Source organism: Macrotis lagotis, chromosome 7 (assembly GCF_037893015.1).
Source record: "Macrotis lagotis isolate mMagLag1 chromosome 7, bilby.v1.9.chrom.fasta, whole genome shotgun sequence".
NCBI lineage: Eukaryota > Metazoa > Chordata > Mammalia > Peramelemorphia > Peramelidae > Macrotis > Macrotis lagotis.
The window spans coordinates 25,775,002-25,798,586 of record NC_133664.1 but is presented as its reverse complement, the minus strand read 5'-3'; the positions used below and the strand labels follow the sequence as shown (position 1 = coordinate 25,798,586).

General features: G+C 40.7%; 1 long non-coding RNA gene across 3 annotated transcripts; it reads right to left on the bottom strand.

The window, feature by feature from the left end:
• Positions 1 to 1,068: 1,068 nt before the first annotated feature.
• On the bottom strand, positions 1,069 to 21,811 carry LOC141494463 (uncharacterized). Of its 3 annotated transcripts, none has more exons than XR_012470455.1 (3): positions 21,539 to 21,811; positions 4,794 to 7,325; positions 1,069 to 2,900 (listed from the first exon to the last, which is right to left on the bottom strand). It is a non-coding gene; the product is annotated as an uncharacterized LOC141494463 (long non-coding RNA). The 3 variants fall into 3 exon arrangements; XR_012470454.1 differs by lacking the exon at positions 21,539 to 21,811 and adding an exon at positions 7,862 to 7,984; XR_012470453.1 differs by lacking the exon at positions 21,539 to 21,811 and adding an exon at positions 7,742 to 7,830.
• Between the last annotated feature and the right edge of the window lie 1,774 nt (positions 21,812 to 23,585).

Below are 23,585 nucleotides of genomic sequence, written 5' to 3'. Positions count from 1 at the left end.
ATTAAAAAGCATAAGTGCCTTTCCTTATGGTGTGAATGTCAGAAGCTGTAATTTTTGCAGGCTGGGCAGATCCTGGTGTGGGAGCTCCCTCCATGCATACAAATCATACCTTTTGTGACATTAGATAAGCCTTGGGGACCAGGAACACAGAAAGGTGCTCTTTGTCATGGTCACACAACTGACTGGTAGCTATTATTATTCTAGTCTGACCTCCTCATTTAACAGATGAGGGAAGCGATCCCCAAAGAGGTAAAATGTTGCCCAAGGTTACAAGGTGTTAAGTGAGAGGCAGCATTTGAACCTAAATCCTCAGTGTTTTCTTCTATAAAACGAGTAGGTTGGATTAGCTTTAAATCCTAGCATCCTATGACTTTTTATTCTGATTTATGAATTTTAGTGGGTGAGTAGTTAGGTTCCTGGGGCTGAAGAAAGTGAGGGTATAATTAATTTCAGGACATGAAAAGGGCAGACTTGGTAGGGAATCACTCATCTGCTGGTATCTAGCTGATAGTATTTGAAGCAGTAAGGAAGGGATATGCAGGGGAATTATACAGCAATAGCTGAAAGGATTCTTCATGAAATCTAGCTAATGAGGCCCTGGGTTCCTTTCCATATAAGTAAATTCTCTGTCTTGTTGAAGCATGGGCACATCCAAGGGTTGGTTGAGTGTGTGTGTGTGATGTGTGTGTGTGTGTGTGTGTACTCTGGGTCAGAGTCACTTGCTGTGTCTCTCTGGGACTGCAGAGGCAAAGACCTCTTGGTTAGAAGGAAAGCTGGGGTGGAAAGGAAGGAAAGGAAGGAAAGCTGAATCCTGGTGAAGAAATGAATCCCTGAAGCTATCTCCAGCTTGTCTGAAACCTCTGATACCTTTTCCTTTTCCCTGAGTACATACCCATTTCAGAGTTCTCTGCCTCAGACTTTAGTAAATTCCTATTACCTAAATAGTCAAACCGAATCATCAAACAGTTGCTGGTTCTCACAGTCTGAACCTGGATTTGATAGAAGGCAGAAAAAATATTTGATAGAAGGTGGAAAAAAATCCAACAAGGACTCTAAAACATTGTCATGAATAAAGCATTTATTAAATTCTTCTTATTGCAGAGCACAGTGCTAAGTGTTGGGAATACAAAGAGACAATTCTGACTTTCAAAGAACTCACTTTCTAATAAGAAAATAACACCTATGGGAGGAGTCGGTCCTGTAATGGGTAGCAGCAGAGCAGATAATCATGCCTTTTCTTAATGTCATTTTCCCCTGATAAAATCATATCACTTTTTGACATTGAACCATTTAACATTGGGTTGAAAGCTCTGCTAATGGAAAGGTTCTTGGGCTCGGGGTCCTGGGATGTCTCCATCTTGATCTGAGGGAAGATGGTGATCAAGGTGTTGGTGTTGGGTTTTTTTTTTTTTTGCCTGGAATACATTGTCTCATCTTTCCTGTAGGATGCCTTAACACTTCAGCTAGGCTGACTTACCTCTGCCTTGGGAATGGCAACTGGTCTTAAAGAAGACAATATTTTTTCAAATAAGATGATCTCTAAGTTTTAAAACTGATCACTGAAAATAAATTGACTACCCTAATGTACACTCCATTTCCCTGCAGAAGAGAAACACAGATGGCTAATTTGAAAACTAGAAACAAGACTCAGCATAACTTTTAGTCTCCTGTTGTTAGAACCATAACTAACATTTAGTTGCTCTGGATAAGGAGCACTAAATATATCTTCAAATTCAGTGTGGGTTAGAAACCCATGGGCAAGGCCTAATGAAAAAGATCCTGGAATACTTTGAGGCCATTGTTGAAAAAAAGTTCATCTATTGTACAACTACTGAGATGGAGGTAGGAGTAAAACATGCTATCTGATTCCTTTTTAATATTCCTAGTTATTCTTCCTAACTAGTTTCTACATTGTGGAAAGAGTCAAAGTATTGTTAAAGTTCAAATGTAACTAAGTTTTAGATAGTTCAAACTTTAAGAAATCACTAAAAAATTTTTATGCCTTTTAAATTTTAGTAACCTGGGAAAAGGTTTTAATAGTCCCACTCTGTTTATGGATTTGGATAAAATGATGTTTAACCAAGGCAGATGATTCTTTGCAGAGCTGTTGCAGTTGAATGAACAGAGCAGTGAAAGAGAAAGAAAAGGGAGGGATGGTGGCATCAATCTAAAATGACACCCATCTAGAGACAGAATAGAGAAACCTGTACTCCAAGGCCTTCTAGTTTGTTCTGTGGGAATGCCTGGCTTCCCAAATCCCAATGAAGGTAAAAAAGAATTGAGTTGTGATGAGTCATCAGTGGATTGAAAGAGATTCTGACACAAACCACTATGATTTCTTAAGCTTCCCAGACTCCATCTAGGTTGTTGGTCTTCTGTCTCTCACAGCAACACAAAAGAATAGATGCACAAAGGAAAATGCTTCCGGCCAAACATGACATCATTTGAACACCACCTTTCCTGCATTTTAGCAAGGTGTCAAATAACTAATACTGGTGAAAGATTTGAACTGTCTTGTCACTGTGACCTTCCCTCCCCGGAGGATGTGAGTAAGAAATGAATGAAAGCACCTGTCTTTTCCAAATGCCCATCTTCAACTCTTTCTTTGTCCCAGGAGAATGGTTGTCTGCAAGTCTGAACTATGGAAACTTCCTTATCTTCAAGATAAGGTCTTCAGTAAATTCAGGCTGTACCTCTACAGCCAAAATAATGAGACCACTGCACAGACAATCTGGTGATTCATGCAGATGATGAGTTGTTTGGCTCATCATCCCGGGATGAAAATGTTAGGTCAGCCGTAATGAGGCCACTTTCATGGCACTGGATGGATGAAGCTTCAGTTTCTTTGGGATGTGAATATAGATGTGCTGAATATCAGACTCCCCCCTTCATTCATCAACCTAGAAAGGAAATGGTGCATATTCCTCAAAGGAAAAAATCAAATAGTTTATCCTCAGAAGAAACATGGCCAACTTAAAAATTATTGTTCCTTTAGGATTATTCCATAGCATTCTTTCCTTCCATAGGCAAATACCCTTAGAACTCAGGAGTTTGGCTTTTCCATGTTGCTACCATGAAAATAGACATCAAATTGACAGTCACGTGGGTAAAAAAGATGAAGGTGAGAGGTTGGAATAACAGTAAGATAAGGCTAAGGACTGTGGACCTAAAATGTTTACCAGGTGTACTTTAGCACAATATGGTGACCCTTCTGTGATAAGTAAAATTAATTAATTTTACCCAAAGTATATCAAGAAGATAAGGCAAATAGAGGTAACTCAAAAGTTTGCCCTGTTTATAGCTAGACTGGTTTCCTTGGAACATATTAGTTTTGAATAACAAATCTCAAATTATTGATTTAGTTACTCAGCAGATTATTTTCCTCCTTTGTACTGCAATGGTAGTTGGGATCATTTCCACAAGTATTCTTTAAATGCCTGCCGTGGAACCAGTCCTTATGTTAGGTGCTTCCTAAGCAGTAAAATTGAAATGGGAGGGTAGCAGTACTGGGTTTCTAAACTCTTAGATGATTCTGGGTTCCCCCAGATCAGTAGCATAAATGGCTTTTGTAAGGGGTTCTATTTTTATTCCCCAGGTCTCCTTTCTTCCTCCACTAGTCAAACTGTAGAAGACTTTACTGAACCCAAATTTCCAAGTTAACACTGTGACTCAAAATGGCAAGACTTTTTTTAAGAGAGTCCCAGAACCTCCTTCAGTGTCTGAAAGAACTTTAGAAGCCATTTAGTCTAATTCAAATATAAACAGGAAACCCCTCAACCACATCTCTACCAGCCTGTACCTGAGGGCCTCTAATGAGAGGATACTCACCATTTCCAGAATCAAACCTATTTGGTTCCTTCATAGCTCTATATAGTAGGAAAGGTTCTTTATTTTCCTCCCTTTTCATTGAACTTAAACTCTCTGTACTTTTCCTCCATTGTTTCTGGTTCTATCTTCTAAGGTCAAGCAGGACCAATTTCATAGAATAGTCCTTCCAAAGCTGCTCTCGTAGGTAGCTAATGCATTTATTAAACACATAGGATTAGTGATCTAATAAATGTTTGTCAAGTTGGACTGATTTATTTCAGGGGAAATGCTTTTCACCCAGAGGAATGCATTTAGGAATGGAGGAGGGGAGGTGCAGAATTTTAGCCACCATAGCTAGGGCAGGCTAAAGAACAAGAAAGGCTCTTTCCCTCCCAGGCTGCTGTATCCAATTGTGAAAGTGGCCATTTATGGTATCTTTGAAGTGATGAGGTTCTGAGGATCACAGATTAAGAGTATAAAGAGCCTGAGAGATCACCTAATCCCTAGATCACATGGGATCACCAATTTAGAGCTGGGAGGGACCTGAGTGGCCATCTATTCCAACCCTCTCATTTTACCAAGGAGGAAACTGAGGCCCAGGGAGGTTGACTTGCTTCAAGGTCAGACAGGTATCATTAAGTGTCTTAGACAGTCCTTGGAGTTCCTCAGAATTCAGCCCTCTTTTTCACCGAGACACCTCGACTCCCTGCTTCTGGACAGAGAGGCCCCACTGCAAAATCTCCCCTGCCTTTTGTTTTGGACACTATCAGCTGCAGTGTCTGAAGCTCTGCCAAAGAGCTCCCTCTCCATGAGATTAGAAGAACTATAAATAGCACCAGATAGGAGTGACCCAAGGGTTCCCTGGATGAGTCGCTCAGGGACCAGAGCGGGCATGGAGGGTGGCTTCATATCACGGGCACTCTGACGTCATCTCTGCCCTTCAGAAACCCCTGGGCCAAGAGCGGACTGAGATAAGAGTGACATACCAAGACCGTTCTGTGCCTGCCACGTCCTAGATCCTCCGTGAGCTCTTCCTCTTCCCGGCTCTCAAAACACTTTGTGCCTCTTCTGAGCAGTGATTAATCAGGTAGCCAATCAACAAGCCTTTATTAACACCTGGTACCTGTCAGGAGATATAAAGAAAGGCAGGAAAAAAGTCCCTGCCTTCCAGGAGCTTCCAGTCTAATGGGGAGACAACATGCAAACAACGGTGTACACCAAAGATACAGCCAGAATGAACTTTAGATAATCTCAGAAGGAAGGTGAACCATTCAGGGGCATCAGATAAAAACCCCTCTGGAGAGGGGGTTTTATATGGGACTTGAAGGAAGACCAGATAGCTAAACAGCTTCATGAGTGTGTCTTAGCTTCTGTACTAGATTGTAAGCTCTTGGAGGTCAGGGATCATGTCTACTTTATGCCTTTTTCTTTCCTACGCTAACAGCCCATTAATATTTGTTCAAAGAATTAGGCAGAAGCAATGGTGGTTGTCTCCTAGGCCATTTTCCCCCAGGCTGGAATACATTCCCTCTTTCAAGACTCAAAAAAACTTCTTTCTGTGAAATCTTTCTTGGTCACCTCTTCCCCTCCCTCCCCCACAATTATGAACTATTATTTCATTTTATTTATTCTTTATTACCTTAAATTATTTAACTTCTAAAGTGTCAAGGAAACTGCTTTGCATGTGTTTTGGATATATTAAATTTATGCAAATCGTCTCCATTTTAAGAAGGTAAGCTTCTTGAAGATGGGAACCTCGGCTAAATACCATCCGAGGAGCAGATGTGGGGAAAGTTAAGACTTCAAGTTCTCTCTTCCTTACTAGCTTGTGACTTACTAGGCTAGTCACTTCTTTCTCACTTTGGGGATAATGTATGGGGACTGGTGTGAGGATTAAATATGATAACATATAGCGTGCTTTCTAAGCCTTGCTATAGAAACATTATATAGTTGTAGAGGTGATAGCAGTAATAGTAATAGTAGCAGCAACAATAATGTAATTAGTAGTAGTAATAGTTGTAGCAGCAGTAACAGCAACAGTAGTAGTAGCAATGTGGTAGTGGTGGTGGTAGTAGCAGTGGTAGTAGTAGAATAGTAGTAATAGTAATAATAGTGGTATTAGTAAAAGTAGCAGCAACAATAATGGTAATTAGTAGTAATAGTAATAGTAGTGACAGCAACAGTAGTAGTTAGTAGTGATGGTGGTGGTGGTAGTAGTAGTAGTAGTAGTAGTAGTGGTGGTGGTGGTAGTAGTAGTCATGGTGGTGGTGGTGGTGGTGGTGGTGGTGGTGGTGGTAATAGTAGTAGTTGTAGTAGTAGTACCTTGCTAGATTGTTAGGCAGCTGGTGCTGTTCACCTCTCGTGTCTGAACTTCTCTCTGGTCATGCCCCTCTCTAGCTCTGATCCACTCAACTTTTCAAGGTGGGGGGTAACTCCAACTTTAATTACTTTCCCCTCAAAAACCTCAGGTGCATAAGGAAGTGGCAGGTACCATCATGTTCTGCTCGCTGACCTTTTGACTAAAGGGATGCTCATCCTATCTTCTTAGGGGACCTGGATGGTTTGATGTTTGGCTTGTATTAGTGCAGAAGTTTCCTGATCATAGGGTTCAACTCATTCCTGAACTGAGGAACACAATTCTAGAGGCTAGGGTCTTGAGAGATCACTTGGTCCGGTCTCTGCCCTCAGGCAGGCCACATACCTAAACCATCCAAGCTGAACAGGGACATGTTGGTCACATTTCTCCCTTTCATGTACTCTCCTTTCCAGTCAAACTGGCCCACCAGCTGTTCTCTTCATCTACCTTTCCATCTCCTACTTGGCTGCAGTCTGGAAAACACTCCCTCCTACCCTTGATTGTTTGGAAATGCCAGCTTCCTCCAAACCACAGTGGAGGTCCTAACTCTTATGGGAGATGTTTTTCCTGATTTCCTCCCTCCCCCCCTCCATCTCCAGTTGCTAAGGGTCTTTCCATCCTGAACATATCTTCCAGCACTTTGCTTTTATTTGCTTAATCAGAGCTGCGTCCCATCCTCCCCAGCACAATCTCAACTCCTCGAGGAGAGGGTATGTTTTAGTTTTATCTTTGAACCACGGGGGTCTAGCACAGTTGTCTTGCATATGATATGAACTTAGTATTTTGTTGGGTGAACTGAATTGACTAAGGAAGAAAGATTTCACTTTTCGTGATCCAGTTCAGAATAATAACACTTTGTATTTCTAGCACTCTAGTTTTCAAGGTATGCTCTCACAGTATCAGAGATGGAAAGGACCTCAGGGACATCTAGTCCCTACCTGTCTCTCCAGCAGAATTCTTACTTCCCTCTGCTTGGTGGGTCCTCCAGACTTTGATTAAAGACTTCCTCCCTAAAGGATCCCAGTCTTCTTAAAGCTGCCCATTACATTTTGGGAGGACTCCAAAGTCTTACCTGATGGCCAACTGAAATTTGCCTCCTTACATCTTTTGAGCACATTATTTCTGTAGAGCATCACCACAAGATAGGCAGGTATTTTCATTGCTATGGAAGAAAACACTGAGAGTCAGAGTCAGAGAGGAAAGGAGGGGAGAGGAAGGGTGGAGAGGAGGAGAAGACAGAGACAGAGACAGACAGAGAGAGAGAGAGAGAGAGAGAGAGAGAGAGAGAGAGAGAGAGAGAGAGAGAGAGAGAGAGAGAGAGAGAGAACCAGGAGAACCAGCCCTGGTTTGAAGCTGAGGACCTGGATTTGAATCTCTGTTCTCTTACTTCCCACTGCCCACTACCCACTTCCTCATCAGAACTTCACTTTCTTCATCTATAAAACAAGGGGGATTGGGTTAGCTGATGTCTGGGGTCCCTGCCAACTTTACATCTAGGCTCCTCTGATTCCACCAGTTTCAGATCCTCCCCCATCTTAGATCATTGCATAAAGTCCCTTTTCATTTTCTTTGTCATACCCCAAACCCAGCTGACTCTGAAGTCTGGATTCTTAGAGGCATTTTCCCCTGTCCTCCAATAGCCTCCAGTTTCCCCCCTCATCGGTGATGACAACTGTAGGAGCAGCAGCTGCAGGATACCTTGAATCCGGCTAGGTAATGGAAAAACCATGCAGGGCAGATGGAGGGAGAGTTTGGAGGAAATGACATAGGTTGAGTCTAGTTCCTGCTCTCTAGAGGAGGTGCAGATGTTCACTCTGCCACGAAAGAAGAACTGGAGTCCAAATCTATAAAACAGCCTCAGCTTTGCCTTTCATCCTTTCCCCGCCTGGACAGTGGCGGCAATACAAAAAACACCATTCCGGATTTAGAGGAATACCAGGCAAAACTGTTCTTTCATGCAGTGAGGAAATGCGTGGAGAACAGCAAGGAAACCAGTTTTATTTTTACCTCAAGGACCAATAGTCTTCCCTTCGTGGGCAATTTCATAACTAGAGAATGACATTTCCATGTTGGGGGTGGTGTCAGTTTCCATCTGGATTTCATTAACAAGGATCTCTGTCATTAGATGAGAAAAACCTGGGCCCAACTATAATTGGAACCTCATTATGATTTCAGGAGCACCCCTGATTCTTTGGAAATCTTTCCAGGCTGGAACTGGAACTCCCCCTTCCTGTCCTCCTTAAATGAACTCGAGGCTTAAGACCTCCCAAGGAAAATCCTTTGAATGACAGTTGGGTACTTTGGGAGTTGTAGTTTTCCCATCCTCTTAGCACAGGACAAGGCAGAGGAAAAGATGTGGGGGATCTGGAACTGAACGGTACAATATCTTGGAGCTTGGGAAGGATTGTTAAAGCTATTTGGTTATCTATGTCACATAGCAGGGATTAGTGATCTGGAACATCTCTGGAAAATTCTTTTGTCCATCCTTTTGTATACCAGAGAAGAGATCCAAATCACTATAGTATTAAAAGAAAATATGTTGATATTATACAATACTTTAAATATATCTTATGCGTTTCTGAGTATTTAAACTTTTTCTTTGTTGTTTGCTGGTTTTCGTATAAGGGCTCCAGTTTTTGCAACTCCCCCCCCACCCAAAAAAAAATTCCTATTTAAGTTCTCATGGCAATCATGATATAACGAAACCTGCTTTTGGGAAAGTCATAATGTGGAAGGGATAAAGCTTTCATTATTCCCTCCTTGCCTTAAGTATGTAAGCAGCAGCAGAATTGGAGGCAGTGGGGGGGTGGTTGCTAAACTGAGGCAGTGAGGGTGGCTCTGGAGGGGATAGTTCAAGGATGTTCAGCCTTCATCTTGGTTAGAAGCTTCACCACCAGAGATAGTAGAAGATGGGGCAGATGGGAATCCCAAACTTGATTAAGGCTCCCAGGATAAAGAATTTCACTGTGGGAGTTGCGCCTCCTCATCTCTTAATTAATTTTAGAGAGAGCTGAAAAAGTAAAAATCAATGCTTCTTATTTTCTTAATCCTTCATTGCCTAGGGTGGTCTGTAAACCTCATTCTCTTTTATAAATGAGTTTGGTTCCTAATGGCTATAGGCATGTGATCCGGGGGTACAAAGAAGGTGACTGAGGGATTCTTTCATTTCACAAAATATATAAGTTAGATCCCTCCAGTTCTGGTAGGAGGAAGGAGAAGGATTGAACTACAGTTTAGAATTGTGGATTATCTGTAATTCTCCTAATAAAGCAGAACCTTAAAAGATGAACTTGGGGCTTACTTAGATTTCTCTTGGAAGGAAGCTGTTTGTCAGCATGGGTGTGGTTCACCTGGAGAACATAGCTCTGAGGACCTCTCCATCTCCCACCCCCAGCAAAGTTCTCTTCCATTCTGCCCCAGGCAAGAACAAAGAAAGAAGAGAGGGGAGGAGGAAGAGGAAGAGGAGGAGGAGAAAGGCTGGCTTCTTCTGGGCCTGTGGGTAGAATGAGAATATTATTTGTGAGAATATTGTTTACTTCTTTCTGGTTTGGAGGAGGAAGTGAGGGCATATCCGAAGAGACAACTGGTGGTTATACTTCCTCCACCTTGTAGGCTCCATCAACCATGAAGGCATGCAAGTCCAAAAGAAGTTTCTCCAGTGTTTTGTCTACCAGAGCTCCATGTGCTTTGTGTATCAAAGTAGCCCAATGCAGTTCAAAAAGTGTTAAAAGTGTTGGATTTTTCTTGAACTAAGGACCTGGGTTCCGATACTGACTCTGTTAAAGACTATGACTTTTGTTGACTATGGACAAGTCTTACTTTTCCTCCTCAGGCCTCATCTATAAAATGGGCAGTTTGAAATCAATGCTCTTTAGAGTTCTTCCTATCTCAAGATAATATATCTCAATTCCTTATTACCTCCTCACTAGATCATTTCTCAGGTAGGGATTCCCCATAAGGAAATTGTCACAATCTAGGTATTAGTGTATAAGTCTATTCAGAAGGGCGATCAGGGGGTTTCTATGTGTCTCATGAGGAAGACCATGTTCTTAAAGATAGACCTGATTCAAAATGAAGTAAGCAGAACCGGGAGATTATTATCTACCACAGAAATGTGAAATCCTTGAAAGGAGGAAGTGTTCTAGAAGTGCCCATTGCCTACCACAGTGCCGGTCACGTGGATGGGACTGAAGAAATATTTGATGAATGAATGGATGACCACAAGAATGTCAATGTAAACAACACAAAAGGGCAGATAATCTCAGGCTGATTTCAATCATCAAGCATAGTCCTAATACCAAAAAACCATCTCCTTTTAGTAGAGAGGTGGAAGGCCACAGGAACTGAATATAACATAGACTATTAGGCCAGTAGGCCATTGGGGGTGGACTTGAAGACCTTCAAGGTCCCTTCTAGATGGAAACCACTGCTCTCACTTGATCCTCACCATGGTGTGGTGGGAAGTGACTGGGCTCTGGGTGAGAAGACAAGTTCACATCCCACTTCTGACCTTTACTACCTGGGCAGTATGGATCAAGTCACTTAACCACAGGGTCGTCTTCATCTTCACACTCTTTCTCATCTTCCTCCCTAGCCTCCAATATCCAATCTATTTGTTAAAGTCTGTTGAGTTCACCTTTGTAACATCTCTTCTCTCCTCTGACACCCCCCCATTCTAGTGCAGGCCCTCATTACCTCATGTCTGTGCTAGGACAATGACTGGGGCCTGGGGGGGGGGATGGGGAAGAGGGGGAGGTCTCCTACCTCAAGTAGACACCCCAGTCCATCTTCCACTCAGCTATTGCAATGCTCTTTCTAAAGTGCAGGCCTCATTATGTCAGCCCCCAGTCAATAAACTCTCATCTCCCGGATCCAATATAAAATCCTCCATTTGGTGTTCAAAGCCCTTCATCACCTGACTTTACTTGGTGTTCAAAGCCCTTCATCACCTGACTTTACTTTTCCACTCTTCTTAACTTTTTACATTATGTCCTCCCAAGACACTAGCCCCCTGGTTCCCCCTAACATGCCCATCTCTCAAGTCACCCTGCCCCCTCCTCATCTTTGCCTCTTGACTTCCTTCAAGTTCCAACTAAAACTCCAGCTTCCATAATAAGTCTTTCCTGATTCTTCTGAATAATAGGGTCTTCTCTCCCTCTATTGACTCTTTACATTTTATCCATTTTATACAGAGTTGTCTCCTTCCCTGGAAAACAGCAATGGTTGTTTCTGACCATTCTTTGAATCCCCAGTATTTAGTCTGGAGAACAGGAGACCCTTAAATCCTTACTGACTGACTGACTGACCCTTTCTGGGTCTTAGTTTGCTCATCTGTGAAACAAAGAGCTCAAAGACTAATTACGGGACTTTGAGGTACCTTTCAGTTTGGGAACTTCCATCCTTTGTGGTCATTTTCGTCAACCACTTTTGCTTAATAATTTTTCTTTGTTACAGTGTAGGGCTCAATGACTTACAGTAGAGGGAGGAAGAAGTATTTATCAGGAAATGATTGTGGTAGAAACAGTTAAGGCATAAGTAAAAATCTTCTTTTTTTTCAAGTGGGTGGGATGGATCAACACAGTCAGAGACCACCTGAGAAACTTTTCCTAGGAGCTTTTATAAGCATGATGGGAATTTGCTCAATTTTCTTTGTGGAGTCCAATTCTGGTGTGAGAAAATATTTTGGTCCTCACTCAGTCTATATGTGTGAATGTGTGAGTGTGTGTGTGTCTGTGTGTATGTCTGTGTGGGTATATGCCCAAACACACATATACACGTATGAGTATTCTCTTCCTCCTCAGAACCTTTATCCTGGGGATTTCTCCCCACATGAAATGCCTTCACTTTCTCCCTTGGCCAAACCTTGTTCTTTGACTTTCTTCAAAATTCTTTTTGCTATCCCTTTCTTTCTAAAATCTTTCTAAATTGATTTCACCTGGTCTTCTCCCTCTTGCCCTTCTCCTTCCCCAATTACTTGGCTCTGTCTAGATATCCCTATGATAGAGTTCACAGTTTAACAGCTCCCGTCTATCAACCATCAGGAAATGGACTCACTAGACCTACCTAAACAAGTCAACTCTCTACCTTGCTTTTTTTTTTCCTGTAGTCTGATTTGAAGTAGGAAGCAGGGTAGTATCATGGGAAACGGGATGGTTAGGGGTCAGGAGTTAGTTTCAGCTCTTCCAGTATCGTGTCATATAAAAATAAATGCATGTGTGTACAAACATATGAATTATGGATAGAAAATATATTGTGTAATCCTTTAACAACCCACGCAAACATTTATATTTGGGGTCATTGATTTCATCTCAGTAGAGAGATCTCAATATGAAAATTTCCTCATTAAATGTAACCCACATCATTAGGTCATATTGTACAGTAGTTAAAGTCAAGTGAACTACACTTACAAAGGAGAAGCACAGAATAAGTTAAATATGGCACTGCCTATGAGGATCTTTATTTCCTCTGCCTGGGGTGAATGGGCCAGTTTCTCCCTGACAGTACCACAGGAGCAATTTTAGGTTCATTTCAAAACTTTCAAAACTTTTTGCTCACATTATCGAGGTAGCATAATATTAGGAAGGGGTGATAAATTCAAAATGGGAAGATCTAGGTTCAAATACTAACCTTGTTCCTTCGGTTGTGAGACCTTGGGCAAATCATTTGACTTCTCTGGGCCTCAGTTTCCTTTTCTGTAAAAAGGAGGAGGTAAGGGCAGCTAGGTGTTGCAATGGATAGAGCATCGATCCTGGATGAACTCAGGAGGTCCTGAGTTCAATTTTGGCCTTAAATACTTAATAATTACCTAGTTGTGTGATCTTGGGCAAGTCACTTAACTTCATTGCCTTGCAAAAAAAAAAGAGGAGGAGGTGACTAGAAAACCTTCGAGGTCCCTTCCAGATGTAAACTCCTGCTCTCATTTGATTCTCACAATGGCATCCCTTAGAGTCAAGTAACAAGTATACCAAGTCTTGGAGAGTACCTAGCCAGCAAGCACATAGCTAGGAAGTGTCATAGATGGGAGTGAAATCCAAGTTTCTTCTGACTCCAAGTCCCTCATTCCTTCCACTGCCCTAGAAGTACAGTCAGCCCTAATATACATCCTGATTGTTATGGTTGGCTCACAACTCTTCCTGTTATACTTGGCCTGGATTTTAAAAAACAAAAAAAAAGAGCAACAACCCACCAACAGCAGTCTTGTATAACCACAGATCTAAATATTTTGATCAGACCTATTTAAAAATAGCCTGGACCAGAAAGATCATATTTAAAAAAAAAAAAGGAAAAAAAGGGCAAGAACCAGTTTAGTCATTAGGTCCTAGGAATCCTGGATCCCAAATTTGTTACCAGCTCTCTCTGATACATCAAAACAACTTACCCTGATGGTCCATTGACTCAGTTTCCTCAATGAACAACATCACATATAGATGATGTAAAATTGCCTCGGAGATAGAAATTGCTGGGAGAATGCAGATATATGGACAATGAAACAGCTTCATCATAAGAATAGACTGATTTTAAGGTATATTTTTAATCCTAATATGGACTAAAGAAGAAAATCAATGTTGAAACTAATGAAAATTGTCTAGGGAAAGAGACTAAACCAAACTATATTGTTGGACCACATGTTAAACTGTTAGTGCTAAAAATGTTGGAAGCCTAAAATAAAATGGATGATGAGAGACAGCTAAGGAATTTTGAAACTAAAGAGAAACAAAACTAGAAATAGGCAAATGGACCCAGCTGGAAAAAATCTGAAAAACAGAAGTCCCAAAAGATTTGGAAGCAAAAAGGAAACTTATCAATGGAGAATTGACTCAGTAGGTTGAGGAATGTGAATGGAATGGAAAATTATTGTCAAAAGAAATGATGTCTATTCAGAATTGAGAGAAACATGGAAAGATTTGTATGAATGGGTGCGAATCAAAAAGGATAGACAATCAGGAAGATAATCTATACAGTGACAATGTAGAGGAAAATAGCAATGAAAAACATAACTTTAATCTTGTAGTGACCAATCAGCATGTCTCATGCCTTTTGGCAGAGATGACATCACAATATGGAACAGCTGGGTGGTGCAGTGGCTAGAGCCATGGTGATTAATTGTAGAATGAGGCTTCTAAAAATCAAATCCTTTGGGAAGAGGGTCCCTAGGAATGAAGGTATAGGGAAATGGGTGGTATAGGTTACTTGTTCGTCCCTCCTTCATTTTCTAAAAGAACCACCAACAATTAGAAGAAGCATTTATATGGTTCACTCATCCACTTCATTTTGCCTATTATTATTTCATTTGACCCTCCAACAACTTGGAAGGCAAAAACTTAAATAATTTCATTTTATAGATAAGTCTGGGACACACAGTCAAAAATGACTGAAGTGGGATTTGAGCTGCTTTCCTGACTCCTAGATTAGCAGTCTGACCTGGGCTGCCATTTTTTTTTGATTCTGCAAGTGAATTCAGAGACATTGATACCTATGGCTGGAAATAGGAATTGGGGGGATGTCCAAAAGATGGCAGAGAGTCTGGACAGGAAGCCAGGAAGCCTCTCTGAAAATATCAAAGGGATCTTAAGACTTTAGTCCTCATGAATCCAGGCCACTTTGTTTCCAGAGGTAAATGGGGCAAACAGTACCAGACCCATTTTATGAATGACAAAACAGAGACTCCAAGAGGTTTATTGCCATTATATGCTCACATGGGAGGGGGTATATTAGGAGTCTCAATTTGAGGCCTCTTTAGTGTTTTTTCTCTTCTACAGCCATCAAGAAATGGGCCCAGAGAAATTTCATCTGACCTTAATAGGAGTTGGAAAATTTACTTCAGAAGCACAAATGTGGGCCTGGAAGAATGGATTGGAGTGAATTTGAAGTTTTAGCTTGGAGACAAAAAGATGTCCAGGAGCATGGAGGTGATGATTACCAGAGTTAGCTGGTAGTATAGACATCCAAAGGCAATATCTTTGCAGGCCAAATAAAAAAGGATTTTTCACATCTAGGGAACCAAGGAGAAGAGGCTTCAAATGAACCTTTGGAAAGTGAGAGTGAAGACAGTCTGAAACATAGGGAAGGACTCTTGGGGTAACCAGATTTTTGTGGTTGTTGGGCAATAATGGCGATGTCCCAGCAAAACTTGGAGCAAGAGAACTATGATCCCATTGGCAGAAATTTGCCTTGTACTACATCTCCTACCAGGAAGCCTGGGTGAGCCTCTCCCTCCCAGCCTCAAACGTTGTGGGAGTATGGGATATTTACACAGAGTCTACCTACTACTCCCTTAGTTAATATTTGTTTCTGGGTATTCAGGAGTTAGAACAGGAAACAAATTCTAAAAGAGACAGGGAATCTCAAGAGTTTCCATCATCCAAATCCCTTTTGGGTTAAAGGATCTCCAGTTTGAGTAAGAATTCAACTAGCATTAAGAAACTACAGAGCTAATTCCTTACACATTTGTGTGATGGTTCAAATGAACTTTAAAGATTTCTTAGCCTTTATGACTGTAATTTTTCCCATTATAGTTTTTTCTTTTTACCCAAAAAAATTATTCTTAATTTTTAATTCATGTAGCCATTAGACCTTCAGATTCTCAATGTGAGGTGATGTCTGACTTAGCAGGGAAGAGGAAGAGTAAAAAAAGACTATTTCCTCTCCAGAAATGGAAGCCCAGAAAAAGAACAAAGACAGTTTGATATTTGGACAGATTCGTAGTGTCATCTGTGTGGGTGCCACTTCTACTGTTTAATCTCATGACTCATCCGTGACTCCTCATTCAGTCTGACCGTTGTTCATATCCTTTTGGAAAAGAACTATTTAACATATTGGAATATATATACACGGGATTGTGTAATGGCCCTGCCTTCTGAGCCAGCGGTGAGTCTGCTCCAGCTAGAGATCTCCAGAGGAAAAAGGATGATTGACACTTGAAAGATGGAGCTCCAGCTGACACACTTCCATTGGAAAGAATAATATTTTGTTAACTTCTTACAAGATACTACAATGTGGGTAGGAGGCTAAGTCTGGATTTCTCCTGGGAAGTACAAGAGATGAAATGGACACTGATTCAGAGCATTCCAATATTATAATTATAAGAGCTAACTCTGATTAATACAATGATTCGAGACAATTTTGAAGGATCAATCTTGAAAAAATGCTCTGTACCTCCAGAAAGAGAATTGATACACTCTAAATGAAAATTTGAAGTATAATTTTTTCACCTTCCTAAATTTCCTGCTTTTTTGCAACATGAATAATATGGAAATATGTTTTGAATATAATTGATATATTGCTTACCTTCTCAGTGAGGAAGGAAGGGGATGTGGGGAGAGAAATAGGAATTCATAATTCAAAAAAAGGTTTAAAATAAATAATACTTTTAAATTAATAATAGCTAGTATTGATATATCACTTTAAGGTTTACAAAGAATATTATGAAGATGATCTCATTTTATTTCCACAATAATGCTAAGAGGCATGGGCCATCATTATTCCCATTTTACAGATGAAGGACTGAGGCAAACACGGTTAAATGATTTGCTCAGGATTATAATAGCTAGAGAGTGTCTGAGGCCAACTTTGAACTCATGAAGATGAGTCTTCCTGATTACAAGCTTGATGCTCTATCTACAGCACCAACCTAGCTGCCCTTTATAAATACTTTCGAGGTCAAAAAGCACAAGTAAAGTATATTCTTAGAAGCAAGAAATAATTGGTTGCCCTCTTTGGAATTTGCCATGATTCCTAGTCATTTCAAGTAAATCCAAGTTCAAATCGAGCTCCGTATATGACCCTAGGCAAGTCATGTTCTTGATGTTCTCAAGATTTCAGACTTACAGAAAGTATCCCAATGTTGGTGGGATGCCGAGTCCTATTACCATGTGATCAGTTAAATGATATAGGTCAATATTTACATAGGGAACTCTGGGTTCAGATCCTAGAATTACCACTTATTCCCTCTGGGAATTTAGGTAAATAACTAAAATTACTGGACCTCAGTTTCATCTTCTACCAAATGAAGGGATTGGAGCCCTTATCCTTTTTGTAGTTCCCATTGTGACACATCTATAAAAGTTACTGTAAACATTACTGTAACTATGCTCCCATATTTTTCCAAAACAAACTTTGTTTTATTATAAACTTTTCTTTAATTTTCAATAGTACTTCAGTGTCAACTCTATAAACTCTGTAGCTTGTCATACTGGGCTGTCTAAAATGCAGTCTCAGATTTGCCTTTTCAGTCAGGGTGGAGGGGAGAGGAGAGCAGGGGGGAGTAAGCCCCATTATTAATTACCTACAGACCACCAGCCACAATGCCAAGCATTTTACAAATATTATCTCAGTTGATTCTCCTAACAACCTCTAAGCTAAAGATAAAATCCCAATTTTGCAGTTGAGGAAATTGAGACAGACAGAAGTTAAATGACTTGCTCATGGTCAGATGGATAGTGAGTGTATAAGGCAAGATTTTTGACTTCTAGCTGTCTCTATAAGTCTTATGACCTATTCTTCCTCTATTCTATCCAAATTGGTTCCCTGAATAACACCTTAACTTTCTCCCCTTCAAGTCTGAGGTATACTTTAGTCTTTGCAGGTTCCCCATATTGAAATCCTCTTTATACTTCAGGGCCCTGCCCAAGTTCCTTCTTCTCTGCAAAGACTCTCTCTGAAAATGGTCTCTTCCCCATAATATATATCTATATCTATATAATATATATGTGTATATACATATATATACATATATATATATATATATATATATATCTTGATGTTCTGATTCCACCTGTTATTTCCAGCTTGTTGCTAATTACCTTTGCATGGGTTGCGTGTGTCTTCTTCCTTCAAATTGAAAAATAAGTTTTCTTGATATCCTAGAATTTTACTTTGCAGTCATTTTGGAATATGGAGATGGTCTCTCGTAGCCAAAAGACAAGCAGCAGCTGGAGTGACCTCTCTTGGTCATTGTATGAATTCTACTCTTAAAGAGTTCCTTACTGTTCTGCCAAAGAATCTTCTGGAATAGATGATAAACTGATTGAGACAGACACTATCTTCTCCTTTGCATATCTCCAGAGCACTTAGCACATTGGACATGTTCAACAAACACTTAACAATTTATATATTATAGAATCTCATATTAACCAAATGGTAAAACCATCCATTTGATTGGCCAAACTTAGATACTTGTAAAATTTAAAAACAAACCCCAAACTTTAAGTCTTCAAATGGTTCAGAATAATAGCTTTAGAAGGGAGCTCAGAAGTCATCCCTTATTTTGCAGAAGAGGAAACTGAGGTCTGGAAAAGGTAAATGATTTCCCTCAAGGATCACAGGAACACCAAGGAGCTGATTGAGAATTTGAACCCAGTTTTTTTTGACACCAAATCTAATATTCTTTCAAGTGTACCACTCTGCCTCCTTCTCCCAAGACCTTCAAAATACTTGTTTGGAGTTGGTTTAAAAAGGAAAAAAAAATAAGAGCTTTTATCTCTCCTCCCACATGGCTGAACCAACAGAACCACTATCTGGAAATTGGAATGTGGGAAACAAGACCAGTTTAGGGAAATCCAAGCACCCATGTGGGTCTAAGGGTTAGATCTGTGTTGGAGCTCTGGTTCGGTTATTTAATATAATGAACTTGAACCACCTTGGGCCTCACTTTTCTCATCTCTAATACGAGTGAATAGTGCTAGATCATGGATCAGGTCACTTCTAATTCTTAAAATTCTGTGCCTATGATTCAACACTACACATGAGAGAATGGGGCACTGAAAATTTACTTGAGCAAGAGAACCAACTGTCATCGTGGCCTATCTCAGAATAATCACTGAGAAGGAATTCAAATTCCCAAACACTATTAAGATGTCTAGACATATTAAAATAAACTCCTCCAGGTATGAATGATCTGAATAACGTGTTTTGAAAGAGACTGCTCTTCAGGGTAGTGTGCCCTGTATGTGCAGTTACTAGAATCTGGCATTTCAGTGGTCAGTGGGAATCAGAATACTCCCAGTTTGTGCTTACTTCTAACAAAACCACCTACTTAGCTTGGCAGTTTGGAGCCCACCTAGAGGCCTCCATTTAGATTCAGGACAATTAGGGGAACAGTAAAAGAAACCTGCAGAAGGCCAGGCAAACCCTAAATTGATTATTTAATTCTGGGTCCCTGAAGACAATTACTAGCCTATTCTCTCTATAAGAACCACCACTCATTATTGAATATGACTGACACATGACTTGTGATCTCACAGAACCACATCTGGATGTCAATTGAAAAAAAAATCAGTCGATTAACCAGGTGTTTTGTCTAAGGTGATGCCATATAACCCGTTGATCAATTTGTTTATTTCTGTATGTCTTGGCACTGTCTAGACACGTTGCCCAATCTCAGCCCCATTTGGCATTACCTGATTGGCATCTGGGAGAAATAACAGAAAAATGGAGCCCGAGAATGTAAAACCCATCTGGACTGTCCTGTGTTTTCCAGAATTATATCCTGAGCATAGGAAGGGCCTTGAAATAGCTAACCTCCCTTAATCCCAATGCCTTAAATAAGCAATTTCTCATTCTTTCTCATGGAAATAAACTCAGAGGTTATGATACCTAAGAATCCAAGGCTATTTCTTTTTTTCCCAGGGAGTCCTAAATGGGCAGACTCAGTTTTCCAATCTGTCAGGAATATATTTCTCAATTTGTCTGAAGTGGGAGATCCATTGAATTGCACATATTTTCAGATTTTTTTCAATATGTCAGTGGATTGGGCTGATTTTTTCCTCTGTGGTTTTTCTTTGGTGTTAAAAAAATTGCTATTCCAGTTGTTTGAAAGGTTAATAAACTATTCATTTTATAAAAGGGAGGGAATAAGTATAGGCTATTGCATTGATACATGATATCCCATTTTCCTCTCAGTCCATAACAGTTATATGCTTCTCCATATCAGCATCAGGATATTAGGCCTAGTCATACTTTCCCCCAAAGAAGTAGTTGGCCACGTGAGTGAAATCCAGCCTTCAGGCAAGGTAGAGAGGCCTGCTCTTGGCTGTGCTCCAGATTCATGGCATAGGCCAAGGGCCAAATTGTTTAACTCCACTTTTAAAAGCCTCAATATTACAGCCAGTGAAATGAGACTTGGTTGAACAGGTTTGAGACTTCAATAACCAAAAGGCAAATTTACCTCTGATATCATTGAGCAGCAAAAAAAAAAAGACCCAACTCTCACAATGATTCTTTTCTTATGATTCTCATCATTAGATAAGGATCCCATAAACTCATGGAAAAGAATGTAGCCATGTAAGAAATGAATCTAGTTACTTCCCACCTCCATGATGGGAATAGAAAGAGAGACAGATTGAATAGACTCTTAAAATGAATGACAAACAACTCTCAGTAACTGATCCAAAGTAGGAGATAAAGAATTGGGATGAGTCTAAGGTAATTCTAAGGTTTTGAACCTGAGTGACTTAAGGGAGGTGGGGAGAGGGAAAATATATTCAATTATTTTAGGAGCACCAACCTATTTGCCTACCAAATTTTAGGTATACTATACTAGATATACAAGTTAGAAGAAAATCTAGAAAATACTAGGTGTACTAATTAGAACATTTTTTAAAAAGATAATTCACTGTAGTAAATCATCTAATGAGGGAACTGGACAAGATCATAAGGGATGGGAGTTGGGGTGGGTGGGTTGAGGAAGGTGGAGGTGGTGAGTAGACAAGTGATTATTATCTTCACAATAACCTTGAGAAGTAAGTGCTCCCCTAGCCCCATTTTACTGATGCATAAATTGAGACAGACAGTGGGTGACTTGCCCAGAGGTAACCAGCTGGTAAGTGATTGAAGCTATATTTGAATTCAGGTCTTCATGACTTCAGACTTTCAGTGCCTGTCCATTGTACCACTGTGCTGCCTTTTCTCTATGAATTCTCCCCCCAGGTAATATTTTGTTTATCTAGTTTGGATTCCATATTAACATTATTTGGTTGAAAGTTGCAAAAAGATGTTTCCTTCAGAGTAACCATAAGTAGACTAAGGAATGAGAAAAGGTCATTAATAAGGAGCATTGATAAGGAGCATCTCATGCAAATTGCCTCGAACCCTGGGTTAAAGCATTGACTTTGACTCAACCTACTGCTGACCTCTCCATAGCCAATCAGTTTTTAAGTCTTGTCCAATATATCCAGTGATGCTCTTATATGCATTCCCTTTCTCACTCTGCTCACATTCAATCCTTCATCACTGACTTCCGGCCAAGATGGCAGAGAGAAGCCAGGCGCAGTTCTAAAGTCTCCTGATCTCTTCCCCATCTATCACATGAAACAAACCTCTTAAAAGAAATCCGATCCAGAAGACCCAGAAAGACAAGCCAGGAGAAAGAACATCTACCTCAGGATTTGTCTCCTCCAGCGGCCTTGGACAAATCCAGGTGGGTAAGTCTGGGCTCAGAGGCAGGATCAGCCCCGGATCAGCCAGACTGGCAGCTGAATTGGAACTGGGAGTCTGAGGGCCTGAGAGCCGGACCTGCTGGATCAGTGCTGGGCCTGGATGAAAGGGGCTTGGGTCCGCGGGGAAGCAGAGGCGCTGGTGTTGGTGCTGTCACCCTGGAGCTCCGGGACCAGGCTGGGGGGAAGTGTTCTGGTGCAGGAGAGCTGCAGACACCATCCCTAGGCTCCTGGGGTTTGAGAAACTCTGAGGGCACGCCTCCATTGCACAGAGGCCTCTCCCCAAACAAATGCAAACTACTTCTGCCTCAGGCCCAGGTGTGTGAGCAGAAGAACCAGCCCAGCTGAGGAATGACCTCAGGCCAGGGTAAAGCCCACCATTGAGTGAAGGCAAAAGAATTCAATAGTTCCAACTCCTGCCTTCGGGCAAAGGGAGAAGGCCTCCCAACCAAGGTCACAGACACTCCAGAGAGGGCAACCAGCACCTCCTACTGGCCAGCCAGAGAAACTGCACTCAGTAAAGCCTTCAGCGATCTCAAGCCCGGGCGAACCAGCCTCTCCCAACTCAAGGTCTTAGCATAATGAAGAAGGGTCAGCGGAAAGGTGGATCCATAGAAAAATTCCTGGAAGGGAAAGACCCCAACTCAGAGAGACCTGGAACCTCTGAGGAGAATACAATCTGGTCTCCAGCACAAAAAGACTTCCTTGAAGAAATAAGGAAGGAGCTTAAAAATTTGGGAGAGACAATTAATACCCTGCAACAAGAAAACAAAACCTTAGAAAGTACAATTGGACAAACACAAAAGGAGAATAAATCTCTCAGATCATCAATTGGACAATTACAAAATGAGAATAATTCTCTCAGATCCTCATATGAGCAAATGCAAAAAGAAATTAATTCTCTCAAAACCTCAATTGGTCAAATGGAAAGCTCTTTCAAAAGTAAAAATGACCAATTGGAAAAGGAGTTGCAAAAGGTTAATAAAGAAAACTCCTCCCCCCCAAAAATAATGGAGTCTACAGAAACTAATGATTCCATGAGACAGCAAGAGTCAGTTAAAAAAATCAAAAAATAGAAAAAATAGAAGCAAATGTAAAATACCCCATCAACAAAACCACTGACCTTGAGAACAGATCGAGGAGGGGCAACCTGAAAATTATAGGACTTCCTGAAAACATTGAAGAGAAAAAAAAGCCTGGACTTAATATTACAGGATCTAGTGATGGAAAACTGCCCTGATATCCTGGAATCAGAGGGCAAAGTAGTTATTGAAAGAGTACATCAATCCCCACCAGAAAAAAGATCCTAAAATGAAAACACCAAGGAATGATGTGGCCAAACTGCAGAACTATCAGATAAAAGAGAAAATCCTGCAAGCAGCCAGAAAGAAACAATTTAAATAACAAGGAGCCACAGTAAGGATCACACAGGACCTGGCTGCATCAACTTTAAGGGATCGAAGGGCCTGGAATGAGATATTTCGAAGAGCATGGGAGCTTGGAATGCAACCAAGAATCTACTTTCCTGCAAAGCTGAGCCTTCTTTTCCAGGGGAAAAAGATGGACATTTAACGAAATGGAAGAATTCCAAAAATTTCTGATGAAAAGACCAGAAAATTTGGACATCAAACAGGAGGTTCAAGAGACACATGTAAAGGTAAAAAAAAGGGGGAATTGGTAAAAGGAAAAAAAATGCAATCCAGTAAGTTGAAACTGGCTATATACCAGCATGGGGGTAAAAAAAAAGATTCTCATACACCTTGAGAAATGTAACTCTAACAGAGAGAATACACCTAGCCAGAAATGATGGGCATTCATGACCTATCCATGAGACTACTATCTAATGGGATGTAACTGGCTTTAACCCCACTTGGGAGAAAGACTAATAACTCTCAGGAATTTTGACTCTATGTGATAGAATATACAGAACTAGAAGGGACAGGCACTTAGAATTTTCTATGACTTAGATAGAAGGATCTTAAAAAAACACT